Source organism: Lissotriton vulgaris, unplaced genomic scaffold (genome assembly GCF_964263255.1).
Source record: "Lissotriton vulgaris unplaced genomic scaffold, aLisVul1.2 SCAFFOLD_9487, whole genome shotgun sequence".
Taxonomy (NCBI): domain Eukaryota; kingdom Metazoa; phylum Chordata; class Amphibia; order Caudata; family Salamandridae; genus Lissotriton; species Lissotriton vulgaris.
The window spans coordinates 22,410-38,718 of NW_028252874.1; the positions used below are offsets into that span (position 1 = coordinate 22,410).

General features: G+C 41.2%; 1 pseudogene; it reads left to right on the top strand.

Moving 5' to 3' along the window:
- The first annotated feature begins 2,304 nt into the window (after nucleotides 1–2,304).
- On the top strand, nucleotides 2,305–13,844 carry LOC147661232 (G2/M phase-specific E3 ubiquitin-protein ligase-like; annotated as a pseudogene).
- Nucleotides 13,845–16,309: the final 2,465 nt, after the last annotated feature.

Here is a 16,309-nt window from a genome sequence, read left to right on the forward strand (position 1 = left end):
GTAGGGTACATCAATGAGGGGCTGTAGAATGTGCAGCAGTGTACATGATTGAGAAACTATGGGCTTGGAGACAGTGTTTTAATGAGAAGGTGTGACTGGGCTGCAGTGTGCATGAATGAGAGGCTACTGACTGGGTAGCAGCACAGCATGCATGAATGAGAGGCTATAGTCTGAGCAGCACGTCCATGCTGGGCTGCAGTGTGCATCACTGACAAGGCGTGCATTAAGTGGTAGTGTGTGTGAAAGAGAAGCTGTGGTCTTAGTGTCAGTGTGTGGGAAAGACAAACTGTGATCGCGGAGCCAGTGTGCGTGAAAGTGAGGCTGCAGTCTGGGTGCCAGTGTACATGAGTGAGAGGCTATGTAATGAAAGTGAAATACTGTATTTGCTGCTAGGGAGATCATTTTACTGTCCAGAAAAATGTACCTTCTGCCTGATTTGCTTATGTTTTCCTTCTTCAGTTGTCTCCTTCTTCCTGCTGGTGGTGCCTATCCATCTGACCGTCTCCTGATCACAGACTTAACATAACACCTCTTCCAACAGTGCCGGGCTAGGGTGTCCAGGTTAAGGGTAAATGTTTTAAGGCCCTTCCTGTGGCATCTATCCGGTTTAGGCTTGGAAAGGCCAGTTATGGTCTAGGGCGAAACTTCAGTCCTTAACTGCCTGACGACCCGAACACAGTCCTTTTACCATTTCCCCGTTCTCTCACGTTCCATCCATTTTTACTTAACCTAATTCACTTTACCAATGGGGGCCTTGACCCAGCCACTGTTGTGGTATGCTTGCTGTTAAGGCAGTCATTATTCGGTTTTACGCAAAGGATTAATCTGTGGTCTGTACTTAAAGCCCTTTGGAGGCTTATAGAGGTTGGACATATTCCGCACCACGGTGGATTCTGTACAATACTTACATTGCTTTAGATTGCCTTGAGAGATTGGACACCTGCCACTCCTGGGTGGACTCTGTGAAGTACTTACTGGTGGCTTGATTGTGCTTCAAGATGCTGGGCTTATACCTGACATGGGTGCATTCCATATAGTATGTAGTCGTGACCACTTTAACAGTGACATCAGTGGTTGGGTTTATGTCACTTCAAGATGCCGCCACATCATAATCTCCTCTGGTGAAACTCTTCCTCTTTAATGACATGCAAGGCTAATCTCTTCCAAAGAGATTAGGGATCAGCAAGATCCATTTAAAAATTATAAAAAAACTCCAATGTGCGGCTGCAACAAGTCTAAAGCACATATACTCACAGCTGACACCTCAACCGACATCCTTCTCTGACCATGTGAATGAAATAGACGTGCCACATACTGGACCATTCTGATAGTGCTTTGGCAATTCGTCAAGGTTTAAAAAAACGCTACAGATTTACTATGCTACAATACGATACTTGATTCAGAAAAGGGGGTGGTGATGAACAGAGTGTCTGAATTAAGCAGACCACTCTTACCCAGTCCAAAGATCAGGGCTTGATTCATCACCGTTTTTTAGCTTACTGCACCATCCCAGCTCGGAACGTGGCTATATGCAAATTAGTCTGACCCTGGCCCAGTGCATTATGGGAACAGGGCAGACCAAACGACCAAGCCAATTCTTATACTGGGAAGGAAACAAGCTACCGGGGACCGGTTTCTGGCATTTCAGCCGTCTTCGGCCCGGCTTGCTTGAATCCTGATGGTGCAATGAGCTAGGGACTCACATCTGAGAATACCCTTCCACGCTTATGGTGGACAAAAATGATTCAGAAAAGGGGGTGGTGATGAACAGAGTGTCTGAATTAAGCAGACCACTCTTACCCAGTCCAAAGATCAGGGCTTGATCCATCACCGTTTTTTAGCTCACTGCACCATCCCAGCTCAGAGCTTGGCTATATGCAAATTAGTCTGACCCTGGCCCAGTGCATTATGGGATTATGGGAACAGGGCAGACCAAACGACCAAGCCAATTCTTATACTGGGAAGGAAACAAGCTACCGGGGACCGGTTTCTGGCATTTCAGCCGTCTTCGGCCCGGCTTGCTTGAATCCTGATGGTGCAATGAGCTAGGGACTCACATCTGAGTATACCCTTCCAAGTGGTCAAATACTTTTAAAGAAAAAATAGTATATCAAGGCAGGTAATGGTATGTCAGCTGTCACTTAAATGATGCAGGAATACAACAATGTAAAATGTACAATTCCAAGCAGTAGTTGTGTGGCATAATGTAGTATGGTGGCCATGGCATCTTAGCATGCAGACAGAATGACAACATGCTTAATTTAAAAGATGTAAAACCAAATTTCTAGGTGCCTAGTAGTCAATATGGAGTACCACAGGTATGTACTTCCGAACTATAACACCCTTGGTGTGTGGCATGGTGCTAGTAGTTTGTTCTTGTTTTACATATTGTATGGATGTTAACTATATGCTACCACTAACCCATCTTCTGTCTATTAAAATGGATGGGGAAATTGTAATCTGCACTACTATGCTAAATAAATGTGTAGGGCAAAAACAAGACTGGCGATTTCTACAAGTCTAAAGTAATTGGCTTACACAATTAAGCATAATTAATCATTAAACATACTCAGGTTGGTTACATGATCATACCTTGTGTGCACAAATTAGATGAGTTCTCTAGTGATGATTATTGCTTAATTTGGTAAAACGTTAGTAATCCAAACCTAGGAACAAATGTCCCTATTCACAGCATCAGGCAATTTGCGTCAGCAAAAACGCTTTTATGGAATCTCAATTTGGGTTCTGTGATTCTGTATTGGGAAGGGGCATGAGGAGGGCATACCTTCTTAACACAAAATTGGAATGGTATGTACAAATGTTTTGCGACTGAAATACGGTGGCAAAAACATTATCAATTTACCACCAATTGGTAACCCATTCACAAATGTGAAGAGTTCCCCAAGATATAACTTCACCTCTGAGAATGGTTGAAAAATATTCAAGGGGCCACTGGCCTGCTCTTAAAAACTGAAACTTCCAAGTTTCATTTATTTCTTTCTTAAACTCGTCATGGTTTCCTTTAAGGAAAATGGGCTGCATTTAGAAAAAAACAATAGTTTCTTTATTTAAATGCAATCACAGACATGGTTATCTGCTGACCCCAACAGGCCACCATCCCTGTGATGACTACGATTCCTAATGGGTTGCAAATTGTGACCTACCTCAACCCACTCAAATCAGTAATTAAACTCAGAAGACGTCCATACATTAGGAATAGCGATTTCCAAATTGTGATTCACAGGGAATCGCAATTGGCAAATGGCTATTTCTAACTTTCATACATGTTGCCCTATAAGTCATGTATAAAGGTGACCTGTAACAGGAAGGCATAGGATGATACTTTGATTGTTTTTTTAACATAGTAATAGTTGACAATATTCTTACTGTTTTAGATGTTACACTGAACTGTTGGTTGATAATGTGCACATTCCTGATGATGACGAGTTTGATACCTCAAATATCAATATTGCTGAACAAAATGAGGCGCACAAAAGGTAATTTTATAAGTTTTAATTCTGATTTATACGTTTAATTTTTAACTAATACATTTGATAGCTTAGCTTTATTTATTTCCTGTATTTCAGTGAGAGCGATGATATAACGTTGAAGGATCTACTATCAAACCTTGCTTTACAAATTGACTCTGAAAAGACATGCAAGTTCAACATAAATCGGCGAAACATTTGGGATGGAGCACGTCGTGCGTTCCTTCGCAAAACCTATAAAGCAACCAACCGTATATCTGTTATGTTTACTGATTCCTCTGGTAACTCTGAAGGAGCTGTTGATTTTGGCGGCCCAACACGGGAATTTTTGCGATTGTTAATGCATCATTTACAGCACAGCAAACTCTTCGAGGGACCCGAAAACAGGAAGACACTCAGTTGTGATGCCCAAGGTACCTTACATTTATTATATTCCAACCTTTCTAAACTGCTCAAATTCTAGAGGAGCGAAAGAATAATTATTAAAAGTGTAAATAATGTTTATAATATATTACTTACTGACTTCTTCAAAGTTTGTTTGATACCACTGATCAGGCATTCTCAAAGAATTTTTACTAAAAGGGGAATAGTGAAAGGAATACTGAACTATACTATTCATTTATGCAGCAAGAGCAGACTGATTTAAATTCCACCCACTGAATATATCCCTTGCAGCCTGTAAAACAAACTTGCTAGCATGTACTCCATTATATATTTTATGTTTACTTTGTATTAAATGAGGGGCTAAGGTTTTCCTGCAGTAGTTACTGTAATCAATTGAGAGAAAATGTCTCTGACAAGTACTTCAAATAATGGCTAACTTTAGAGATTCTGCATTAGGTAATCTTAGTTGATGCTCAGGGGCAGCAGTGTGTATGAATTAAACACCCAAACTGTACAGATGCATCCTGCATATTTGGAAACATAGGCCCATATATCAAAGGCAATAACCCACTGCGTGAATTAGTTTGATACATGGGACTTGAGACACTGGCCGGGTCATAAAGGTAGGAGTTTTTGTTGTGCATAGAAATTCCAGTCCATTGTAGATGCAGATCTTAAAAAAGAAGTTCTCAGAATAGACTCTTTCCTCCACTGGAGCCCATCAAGACATCTTCTAGGAGGTTTGAGAAAGCAGAACTTTTTGGGTACAGCACCTTACTTATGGTAAAGTTCGGAATATGTTGCAGCTAAAAGAAAGAAAAATCTGTAAGGTCCCAAAATTATATGTAATATTCTAATCCTGGTTAAACACCATGTTGTGAATCTCTTTGGGCAGGAATGAGTTGCACCTTTTAATCAGGTACTACATATATAAGCACGAGGTGGAGACATTTAATCTGGGTTATTACTTCATGTCCCCAACAATCATCCTCCAAGGAATTTAACTTTGCCAGCTTTCATCCCTTATTGGAAGTTGTGCCTGGTGATGTCGGGTTCCTTGGTGAGGGAGAGAATGGGTTGGGTGTCGAATGCGTAGCGGGACGATGTTGAACCCATGGTTTCTGATGATGCCTGCAAGGGGCGCCATGTAGACTTTGAAGATGGTGGGGCTGAGGCCGGATCCTTGGGGTACTCCGCATCTGGTCTCTGTTGGTTGTGATAGGAAATAAAGAAGTCTTATTCTCTGTGTTCTGTCCATGAGGAAGGAGCGGATTCAGTCTAAGGCTTTTCCTTGGATGCTGGCGTCGTGGAGTCTGGTGGTTTAGTGTGCGGTGGGAGACAGAGTCGAAGGCTGCTGATAGGTCCAGGAGGATGAGGGCTTCCGTTTGGCCCTGGTCAAGGAGTGCGCGGATGTCATCTGTGGCGGCGAGGAGGGTGGTCTTGGTGCTGTGGTTGCTGCAGAATCCAGAATGGGAGATGTCTTTTATATTGTTGGCTTCAATTAAGTATTTTAGCTGGGTGCTGGTGGCCTTTCCGATGACCTTGGCTGCGAAAGGAAGCAGCAAGATGGGCATGAAGTTCTTGCGGTCCGCCGGGTCTGCAAGGATTTAATTTGGAGGGGGTTGACTTAGGTGCGCTTCCAGTTGTCGGGGAATGTGATGGTCACAATGGAGCAGTTGATGGTTCAATGTAGCTCGGATGCGATGGCTGTGGCAGCCCTGAGTAAGATGTGTGTCGGGCAGGGGTCTGTTGGGTGACATTGCTGGGGGTGGGGGTTGAGGCAGTGCAGAGGTCTTGGTCGTCCAAGTTGTAATAGAGCGTCTTGATCTTGAGATGAAAGAAGGATCTGAGCCTATTGCAGAGGTCTTGGGAGTGAGGGGCGTCTGTTTCGCTGTTGGGTTTGTCAAATTCCTGTATGATGGAGAAGAGGTCCTTGGAGTTGTGGGTGTTGGAGAGTATTCTGTCTTTGAGGAAATTCTTCTTTGTGGATTTGATGAGTTTGTGGTATGCCGTGGTGGCTGTTTTGTAGGGGATGCGTGTTTCCGGAGTTTTGCTGTTTCTCCATGTCTTTTCCAGTCGACAGCAGGCATGCTTGGATTCTTGGAGTGCTGTGGTGAACCAGTTTGATTTCTTGTTGTGTCGTCTTGTAGTCTTCTGGAGGGGAGCGAGTGTGTTGGTTCAGTTGACGATCAATTGGTGGAGGTTGCAGATTGTGCATGGGAGGCGACGCGTGTGCTTGTGTATGGTGCGTTTTCTAAAGGAGAAGTGGATGCAATGGTGGTCAGCCCAGAGCAGTTCCATGATGTGACAGAGGAAGATGCTATTTCCTTCTGCGAAGACAGGGTCAAGTGTGTGTCCTGTTGTGTGAGTGGGGGCAGAGATAAGTTGCTGCAGTCCTATGTTGCTGAGGTTCTCTAGGAGCACGGTGGTGTTGGGGTTGTGGTGGTTATTCAGGTGGAAGTTTAGTTCTCCAAGTAGAATGTAGTCTGTGGAGGCGAGTGCGTGGGATGTGATGGGGTTAGCAATGACATTGGTGAATGGAACATGGGGCCAGGCAGTCTGTAGGCGACGGTTCCGCTGAGGTTCGTTTTGGGGTTGGTCTGGAAGTGGATGTGTTCTATGTGGGCGAGGCATCGTCCGAGTCAGTGGTTGTCATGCAGAGGGAGCTTTTGTGGATGCTGGCGAGTGGGGCGGGTGGAGCGGTCTTTCTTCAGGATCTTGCATTTGATCATTACTGGATATAAAAAATAACCTCAACTGTCGTTAAATTTTATCATGCAAAACCTGTCGAAAGGGTATTTACTATACCATGCAGATTTTGGTGTTTTAAACACCAAGATCTGCATGCTATTCTCCTCAAACTAGTAATAAGTGTTATTTATCACAACCAATATTTAATGTACCCTATGGTAAAATTATTTATCAGGTGCCTAAAGTAACAGGTAAACTTGTAATCAGGCCATCCGTCTAAAACTCTTGTTCTCTCAAAAATACATTGGGGGTCCTGATTTATAAAGTTACTGTTGTGAGTCGGGTGTTTTGAACTTCAGTGTGGAGATTCTGCACTGAGTACGGAGACTATGTCCCAAGTACAATGATTACGCCCCGTGTGTAAAGGCTCCGCCACAAATGCCGAAACTCTGCATGCTTGACTTTACTGCACGTGTACCTTCGTGAATCAGGCTGTGGATTCTTGGATAATGTTTTCTAGATTTTATGCAATAAACTTAGTTTCAGAGATATATAATAAATGTTTTATAGATAAGCAGAACGCAATACATTTAATTCATTTTTTCTTGTTTAAGGTATGCGAAATGATGACTATTACCTTGCTTGGCAAGCCCTGGCCGTTTCCCTAGTTCACGGGGGACTGCTCCAAATTTTGTGTCGCCTGTTTTGTATCAATGTTTAGTTTCTGATGCAAAAAATGTGAATTGCAGTTTGGTAGATGTGGTAGATCCGGATACACGAGACATGTTGCAAGAGGTAAGCAATATATAGTAAACATTTGTGCTGATGAATGTTTATCAATATTTATTATTTTGTTTTCACATAGTTGTGGGTCTATTAGTCAAAAACATGCAAATCATTTGCGTTTAATGTTGTGGTTAATAGATATTCATGTACCTTAGATTTATGTATAATTGCCATATGTACTATAAACGAATATGAAAAGAAATGACACTCATCTATTTGGAATTGGGTCAATCCTGAAAGTCTATTCCCGGTCCTCCACACTTTTTTAAAGTTTCCAGAGCAACCTCTACGTATTTGCTACTCTCTCAACTGCCATACACAAATCCACATTCTTGCATCAGTAATCAATCAAGAACGTCCTACTGTTAACCCGATGTTGATCTATATTTCTTGGTGATAACACCAAATCAAAAGTATGTGATATGTTCTTGATATGTCAGAGTCTTCACATTACAAGAAGACAAAGTTTCAGGCACATAACTAGAGTCATACCATCTACCACTTCCATGAGACTTCCCTGGAATTGCTACAATTTTCAACACTGACTAATAACATAATAGAAGGGGCCATCCTGACCATGTTTCTGCAAACAATGTGATATAGGAGAGGACCTATATATCTGTATTCAAGATTAATACACTCAGTGTGGAATTTTGCAATTGAACTAAAAAAAAATCTACTGCCAAACACATTCAGGTACATTAGGCCATTGTGCTAGTCATCTTTGTCTAATTCTCTTACAATCTTTCCCAGTTGGTGTTCCATTCAGCGAGAGAGTGTAGCTAGTGTAATACTTCAGTAGTATTAACTACAGTAGCAGTTGATTCTGTTTTAGTCCATTGACTGTTAAACTTTTGTAAACATTCAACTTACTGAACAAATATGTTTATTTAGCAGATGGCCATATTTTTTGTTACTATTTAATCAAAATATAACAATCTTAATTTTTCCATAAATTGAGGATGCTTCATCTCTTGAAGCTCTTCAAGGACTGATTCAAAAACACAGCACAATTCTAAGTGTGGCAGGTTGCTTCCGTCCATTAAAATCTCTGAATGACAAAAAAGAACTATTGGAAGATATCATCAATTGGTACATTGTGGGGAGGACTGTTCCTTCACTAGTTAGGTACAGTGATATTTATATGCATATGCATTATAAAACAATATCATTTTGACTTTGCAATACATGCATGTCCATTTTTAAAAAGTAATTACTATAAATCACTGTCCATCCTAATGGCATCATACATATTCACACTGTCAGAAATGTCCCAAACACAGATTATGAAATCAAGCACATCATGGGTTTCAAATATATTTTACATTTACTTTGTTTCAGTTTTTTATTGGCATTTTACAATACAACTTGTGCAGTCCTTCCTCCAGAGGGCACAAATAGAAGGCTAACCAAAATTACAGGAATCCCAACAATCCCATATGTTCAGCCCACGCAGCACAAATCAAAATAAAGAAAACAAACAGTAAGAAATAAAAAAAGAAAGGCCTTCCTACCTCCCCAACTTCCCCAAATAGAAATTGCAAAAGAAATTATGCAACAACTACCTTCTTTTCATAGTCACAATGGGCAACAGCATACAAAGCAGAGCATCAGAGGTATTGGACTTCTCATATTCAAGTCTTGGCATCCGAAAAAGAGTTCTAAAAATGTAACAGATTCAGGGCTTGCATGTGTATGGGATAGAGAAGTAATGGCAGCCCCATGAATTAAAACTTGATTAGCAGGCCACACATTTCCTCAACGTTTCTAAATGTATCCACCAGGACATTGAACAGTCTCACAGTTGTCCGAATAGTCTGAGATATCACATTAACACGGGTGGAGGGTCAACTTCATTCTGATCCGCCGCCTTGTTTTAACTGACCCCAAACTATTCCACATATTCAATTGTTCAGCATATGTTTGATATTTTAACAAGTTACATCATAGTCCCAACAAAGCAAAACCTGGTATATCCAAGTATCACTTTAAATTCTGTAATGATTTCCAGAAAAGGGTGACATGAGGACTTTATCACCATATGTGTTTAAAGCCTCATAATAATCCACAAACTGCCAACAAAGAGTGTTGGCCTATTTTTCAAACTGAGTAGGATATAGATCTCAATCAAATATCACCTGATAATGAGCTTCCCTTCCTGCTAGCGTGTGCAAGATTTATTGGGAATTACACCATTGTGTAGACCGGAGCAGTACCATCTAACTAAGGCCCTCAATGTTATCTTAAAATTCTTGCAGAGTATGAGTTGGGACTGAGGTGAGTAGCATATTATTTAGAAAGGTGATCCTAACCCTAGTCCCTCCTGCACAAACATCTCAACTGAAAGGAGATCTTTAAATCTCTGGAAGCTGCTAATTTGTTCAGGGTTGGAGAGACCAATTAGATCATTGAGTGAATCTTATACATTTACAAGAAATTTACTATTGCAGGCTCCAACAGTAAAAGTATCTCTTTTCCCTGAAACCTAACAGATAGTATGGTAGCCCTCCCTCCTACAGGTTAATAAAGGGACCTGGATATATTGCCCGTTTAAATGATGTATTCAAATCAATGGCGTGGGTGGAGAGGGGAATGATGTCAATGCAGATTTCTTAATAACCATGTCTAGACTATGAAAGTTGCCTTTGTGGGGGGGGGAGGGGGGGTTGCTTAAATATGCATTCAGATTTTGACTTCCAGAACAGGTCCCAAATGTAGCATCCTATCACCACCCTTTCCATATGTGACCAATGCTTCTCGGCATCTGTGTTTGTCAGAGCAACCACTTTACTATCGCCCTCATTTGGGCTACTCTGTGGTATAAGGGCAAGTCCGGGTAGGGCAAGTCGCCCCCCATGGTTTGGTAGTCATGTATATTTATGCCTGTTTATCAGAGAGTGTAGCCCTCTCTGCCTGCCCAATAAAACAACTGTTCAACTGATTAAGGGATGCCAACAGTTTCCTGTAGACCATTATAGCATGTGCCTGGAAAAGAGAGAGGACTAGAGAAACTAAGTTTATCTTAATGGAATTGAGCCTCCACAATGAAGATAGGTACAGAGAGGACCACCTCCGACAGTCCTCTCATATAACCTGAAGAAGTGCTGGAAAGTTAGCTTTGTAAAGGTCCTCAATCTTAGGAGTTAATATAACACCCAGGTATGTGCCTGCTTTATTTGTCCATTGGTACTGGGTGTTTAGTGCTAGTTACTCAACCTTGCCCCAAGATAGTGTAAGCCTGAAAATTCTTGACTTTGCTGTGTTTACAATCAAGCCTTATACTCCCTCAAAGTGAGTAAGAAGGTGTTGAATTCAAGGGAAAAATCTTGAGGGATCAGTAAATGATTAGAGGACATCATCAGCGAACAAGAATCTCCTGCCCAAAGGTTATGCTTCTAACCTCCTGGTCGGCCCTAATGTGCTTCACAGGGTTGTATGCTTAGAGCATAAAGAAGCAGTGAGAGTGGGTAGCCCTTCCTTGTCTCGACCCATTGGTACCCTCTCTTTCTTCTGCAATTCACTAGGATTTGGGACATAGGATTATTGCAATTCAGCCAAACCAATGCTATAAATCTTTGATCAAACCTCTCTATAGTCCTCGTGAGGAAGACCCAGTCCACCCAGTCGAAAGCTTTCTCGTGTCCAAGGCCACTATATGACCAGGATCTTATTATGTTGACCTTTTCCACCAGCTGTTATCATATGTCTCTTAATTAGACAAATCCTGACTGTGCTGTGAAACAGAGCTATTCAGCTTTACTGCTGTAATTCCAGAGCAAAATTTAACATCAAGATTTAACAAGGGTGTCAGTCTGTAGGAAGCAGAGCTGGTGAGATTTCTTTGGTTTAGGTGTTACTGTAAGTAGGACTTCACTCATTGTTATTGAAAGTTTGCTATTTTGTGGGATACTATTAAATAAGGTTGTGAAGTCTGGTACCAACACCGGTGGGTGTGTCTTAAAGAAATCACTTGTAATGCAGTTGGCCCCAGGAGCCTTTTGCATTTTAAGCTAATTATTTGCAAGAGGTTCTATATTCGAATACCGTTGTGTTAACTCTCCACTGATTAGCTATCCCCTGTCGGTCCGGTAATCTCAGGGAGTTCAGTGTACAAAACGGACCCCAGTCTGCACTTGTGTTTACGGGGAAACCCTTGCTCCAGCACCAGAAGCTGATATCCTCATTAAAATGTGTACGTTCTGTTTACAGGGGAGCATCAGCCAGGCACAAATTTGTAGATTTAATTCAGGGCAATCACTGCGCCATGCTGCCTTGCCTCATCACAATATCTTTGCTCAGCCAATTCAGGTCACTGCTGATCCCCGCCATGCTAAATATCTGTCCCCTCAATCCACCAAGCACCTTTAATGATCAACAGGCTCTCCCCTGCAGACTGCCTCAGAGAGCCCTCTACATTACTCAGCCACAGGGCGCCATCTTACCAGGGTCGAACATAGGCAGCGTGCATCTGAGGTATTTTCTACTTGTCCCCCTTCCAGCAGTAGACAGGGTGACTAACTATCACTTGTCAGCAGAACGAAGGCCAGGGATTAAAACAGTCTGTAAAAATTCCTAAAATGGGTTTCTGACTCCATACAAATTTGATATTTGGAAGGAGTGTATTGTAGGCGTCACTTCAAAAATACTGAATCAATGTAAGATGATTCACCATTTTACGACTCAAAACCAGGTGGTCTTTTCATCTAATGCATAAAATAACAATGTATTATGCAGGGTTGGCCAGGCCTTGCTAAAAGTCCAAGCACAGTTTCTAAGGTCCTATTCACACACTCCAAAGGGTCCACAGTTTGAAGTCGAAAATTGGCTGCCAAAAAGATCTGAAAATCAACGGTTTGTCCTCTACTAATCTGCATGTTGGGTTTGGTTACTTTAAAAAAAAAAAAGCTGCAGGTCATGTGCTACTTTGCTGCTAGGAAATCATCACAAGACCACAGGAGAAAGAGAATTTGCCTTTGTCAGTGGTCTCCAACAGCTAGCTTCAAATATTTCTATTTAGACTGAAGCTCGAACATAGGGCACTGAAGGATTTTTAGATGTGTCATAGACATACCTTAATTTTATAATAACTTTTAGATTATAATTTGACCAATACTTTCACTATTTATGATTAGGTATTCTTTATTCTTTATTGCAGATTAAAGGAGGGGTTAAAAACTCTGGGAGTACTTCAGGCCATGGAAATTCATAAACAACTTTTTGAAGAGGCATTCATTTGGGTGGAACACGAAAACACCACTAATATCATAAATGGAATGTTTAACATTCAATTCAGTTCATCTGGCAGTAACCACCGGTTACAGGAAGAACATATCATTGGTTACTGGAGAGATTACCTCCAAGATTGTGAAGGCAAGTGAAATTCTTTCATTATGTTACTGCTCAACTATTGATGAGACACATCTGTTGAAACTATAATTTAAACCAGCCTATTGTGGCAAACATGGTGTCAAAGACTTCCGAAAGATATTGTAGAGAAAGAGAGTTAAGGAGGAACAGACCAACCCGTTTTATTTGTACAGAGTAAAATCTATAATAAGAACAAAAGGATAATGCATCCAAAATTGTAAAGTCTATACCTGCTTTATTTCAATCTTCATTTTGTAAGATATGTCTATTATTAATGTTGTTGAGGCTTAATTGTAGTGTCCTGGCAGTAAAATGTTAGCTACCCCATTAGAATGATGCTTCATGTACTGCATCAAGGAAAAGTAATACAAATCAATATAGAGCATGGTTGGGTCTGCTGTGTGGGTCTCTGACAGAGTAAAGCCTTTTCACAGGGGAGATTGCAGCTACCTCCAGCCCAAAGCCTTTAAGATAAGGTTATTGGCTTGTCTCAGTTGTTTATATAAACAGTGGTTTGTGTGTGTGAAGACTCAGATAGTGTCAGGTGCAGGCCTAGCAGCATGGAATACCTATGCTTACTCCATGTTGAACAATGGGAAGACTTCTATTAAAGGGAGAGTAAGGCGAGCAGGATTGTGGAAATGGTAACAGACTCTCACACCAGATCTCAAAGTGTTATTTGTTGTTAACAACAGATCATCTTGATTTGAGGAGTTTTTTGTGAAATGAAGCACAGCAAATCAGCAGGGGTTTTATTATTCACATATCAACCATTACTGAAATATTCATTTAGCAGATGAAATAAAAAAATCACAATCGTTGCAGTAATCACAATTTTACTAGTTTGACTCATATTTCTTTTTTCTTTTAGAGCTTGCATGTGAAGCCAAATTAAAGGACATTCTGTGTTTTGTGACTGGTGCTAACACAGTTCCACCACTTGGCTTTAATCCTCAGCCATCAATAGACTTTATGCATGCATGCGATGGCCAAGTCGAAATGTCTATGTTTCCAGAGGCAAACACCTGTGGAAATGTGTTGCGCCTCCCCCTTTCAAAATCCTATGAAGAATTTAAAAAAAACATGGACTTTGGGATACTGAATTCTCCAGGATTTGGACGAGCCTAATGATCACATTGAAATGAGGGGTATAAGGTATACATATATGACAAAGTAGTTATGGATACAAAGGATTGATCATGCTGTAGTCGGGGAAGGTGAGAGTCTTGTGGCAGCATACGAAATGCAAGGGCATTGGACTTCTGTAAAATCACCTCATAGCCACAGGGCAGGTCTCTGTGCCTTGATAATAGCACATTTCTTTCCCTTCCTGTCTTATTCATGGCAAATTAGAAAATGTATTGAAAAAAGTATTTTTCCTGAAACTTTGTCAATGTTTGTTTTTGCAATGATTAATAAAGTTTTTTTCTAAACTATCTTCACCAATAAAACTACATTGGTTGTCAATAAATAGAAGTTCCTCAGAATAACAGAGTTCTTAGTTTCATCTTTTTAGTGTGTCTTGTGTTAGACCCTGTTTGGGTGGCACTGGGCAAGCAAGGGCTACTGGGCCTGAGGCCTGTGGTAATTTACCTCTGATTTAAAAGGCTACAGTGAACCTTTGGCTGTGCAAACTAGGCTATGTACAATATCTTTAACACTTCACTCTTAGTTGTAGCAATGGCAAGCAGTTCCAGGCTTCTCAGTGAGGTAGTGTGAGGGTATGTAAACTCGAAAGTCATCTATTGGCCTTCAAAGCAGGAACTGATCATCTCACCCATAGCTTTACTTTGCTTATGAAAAATAACTTTATACAAATGTAAAATGTAATGTTTCACAGAACAGGTTATAGCTACAATTACTTTACTGAGCTACTGTGCCTTGTGCCCTAGTCCTCCTCCCAGGTGTTTCCATCCTTCTGGGTTCGAGCTCTCTAGTGTCAGTAACAAGGGTCAGGTGCTGATTATCATTATGAACTGTCTCAAGCAGACCCGTGTGACAATTCCCACCCGAGTGAAATTGGTTCAGCCCACCATGAGTGGGCAGATGCAAAAAGAACAATTGATGGACAGAATGCAGAACAATGTCATCCATTCACCTCAGTACAGAGCTCTGGGCCTAACTCCATCATTTTTTTGTGCTCACCATGCCATTCCAGTTTGGACATAGCCATATGCAAATCAGTCTTGACCCTGCGCCCAATGGGAAGAGTCCAGCCAAACTGCCAGGCCAGGTGCTCCCTGGACTGGAAACAAGCATCCTAGGACTGATTTCGGTCTTTCAACCCTCATCAGTGAGGATAGCTTGACTCCAGTGGCATGGAGAGCACTGGACCCATGTAACCCCGAAACGGGTCCTAGGATGCTTGTTTCCGGTCCAGGGAGGACCTGGCTTGGGAGTTCGGGATGGACTGTTCCCATGAGGCACAGGGTTAAGACTGATTTGCATATGGCTGGGTCTAAGCTGGGGTGGCATGGTGAGCAAAGGGATGATGGATTTCACCTAGATCCCCTGACTGGGGGTGAATGTTTTGATTTGTTCTGCATTCCGTCCATCAATTGTGTGTCTTTTGGACCACGAGTGGTCAGCAGGGACCGACTGCACTGTGTTGTGAATCCCCAAATTGCAGAGCACATCCACAAAGATTCACATAACTCCAAGGGGAACTTGGTCCCTACACTATCTTCAGAGAATAGGAAAAAAGGCAGGCGTATCTCACTATTCTCTGCAATTAGTTATGCTCATATTGATCCTGACTTTTATGAGTCTGAGAGTCCTTTCAGAGAAGCTCTTATCTGAAAGGAGTCTTTGTAAATGTGTGGAGCCTCTACCTGGAACCTGAAAGCAGTCAACATCACAGCTATTGCTGTTTTTTAAATAAAAGAATAGACAATATGGACAATCTGCACATAAAAACCTTGTGCATCAGAATATGGCAAATATATAATAATAATCCCAGCACTCATACTATCAAATAAAAAGAACATTAGAAAAACTAAAAACACAATTTTTATTGCACTTCCATACTATTGGTAATGAATTTGCTTAAACCATACCTACAGCCTCAATGGAAAATATTAGCAGCTTTACAATTATTATATTGGTGTGTGAGTAATAGTGTCCCTAAATATTTTACGCCAATTCATATCGTACTACTGAATACATTTGAAGCTTGCACTTGTAGGTCTGTTTACAACTTTCTCATCAATAATTCTCTTTGTAAATGTTTGTGGAAGTTGTTAAGTCTGACGTATCTGTATCACAGAACAAACAATGCCTCAGCTAGAAGCATATATGAACGGTAAGGAAATGTATCGAAAAATGCCTCTTAAGATGCTCTTTCATGGGTTGAATGACCTTGTAATGCTGCTTCTAACACATTGCTCTTTGAACAGCTGAATGGAAGTTTCATATGCTGCGTTGCTGTTTGTTGGTCTACGTAAAGCCTAACTGCCTGAAAAATAATATAACCATCTTGCACACTCTGTTGAGTATTATCACCATTCAAAGCATTAGTTTTTCTAGACCCTAAGCCGAGCAGGTACACACTCTACTGAGTAACATGCATGCGTCATCAGAAAAGAAAGCCCTGC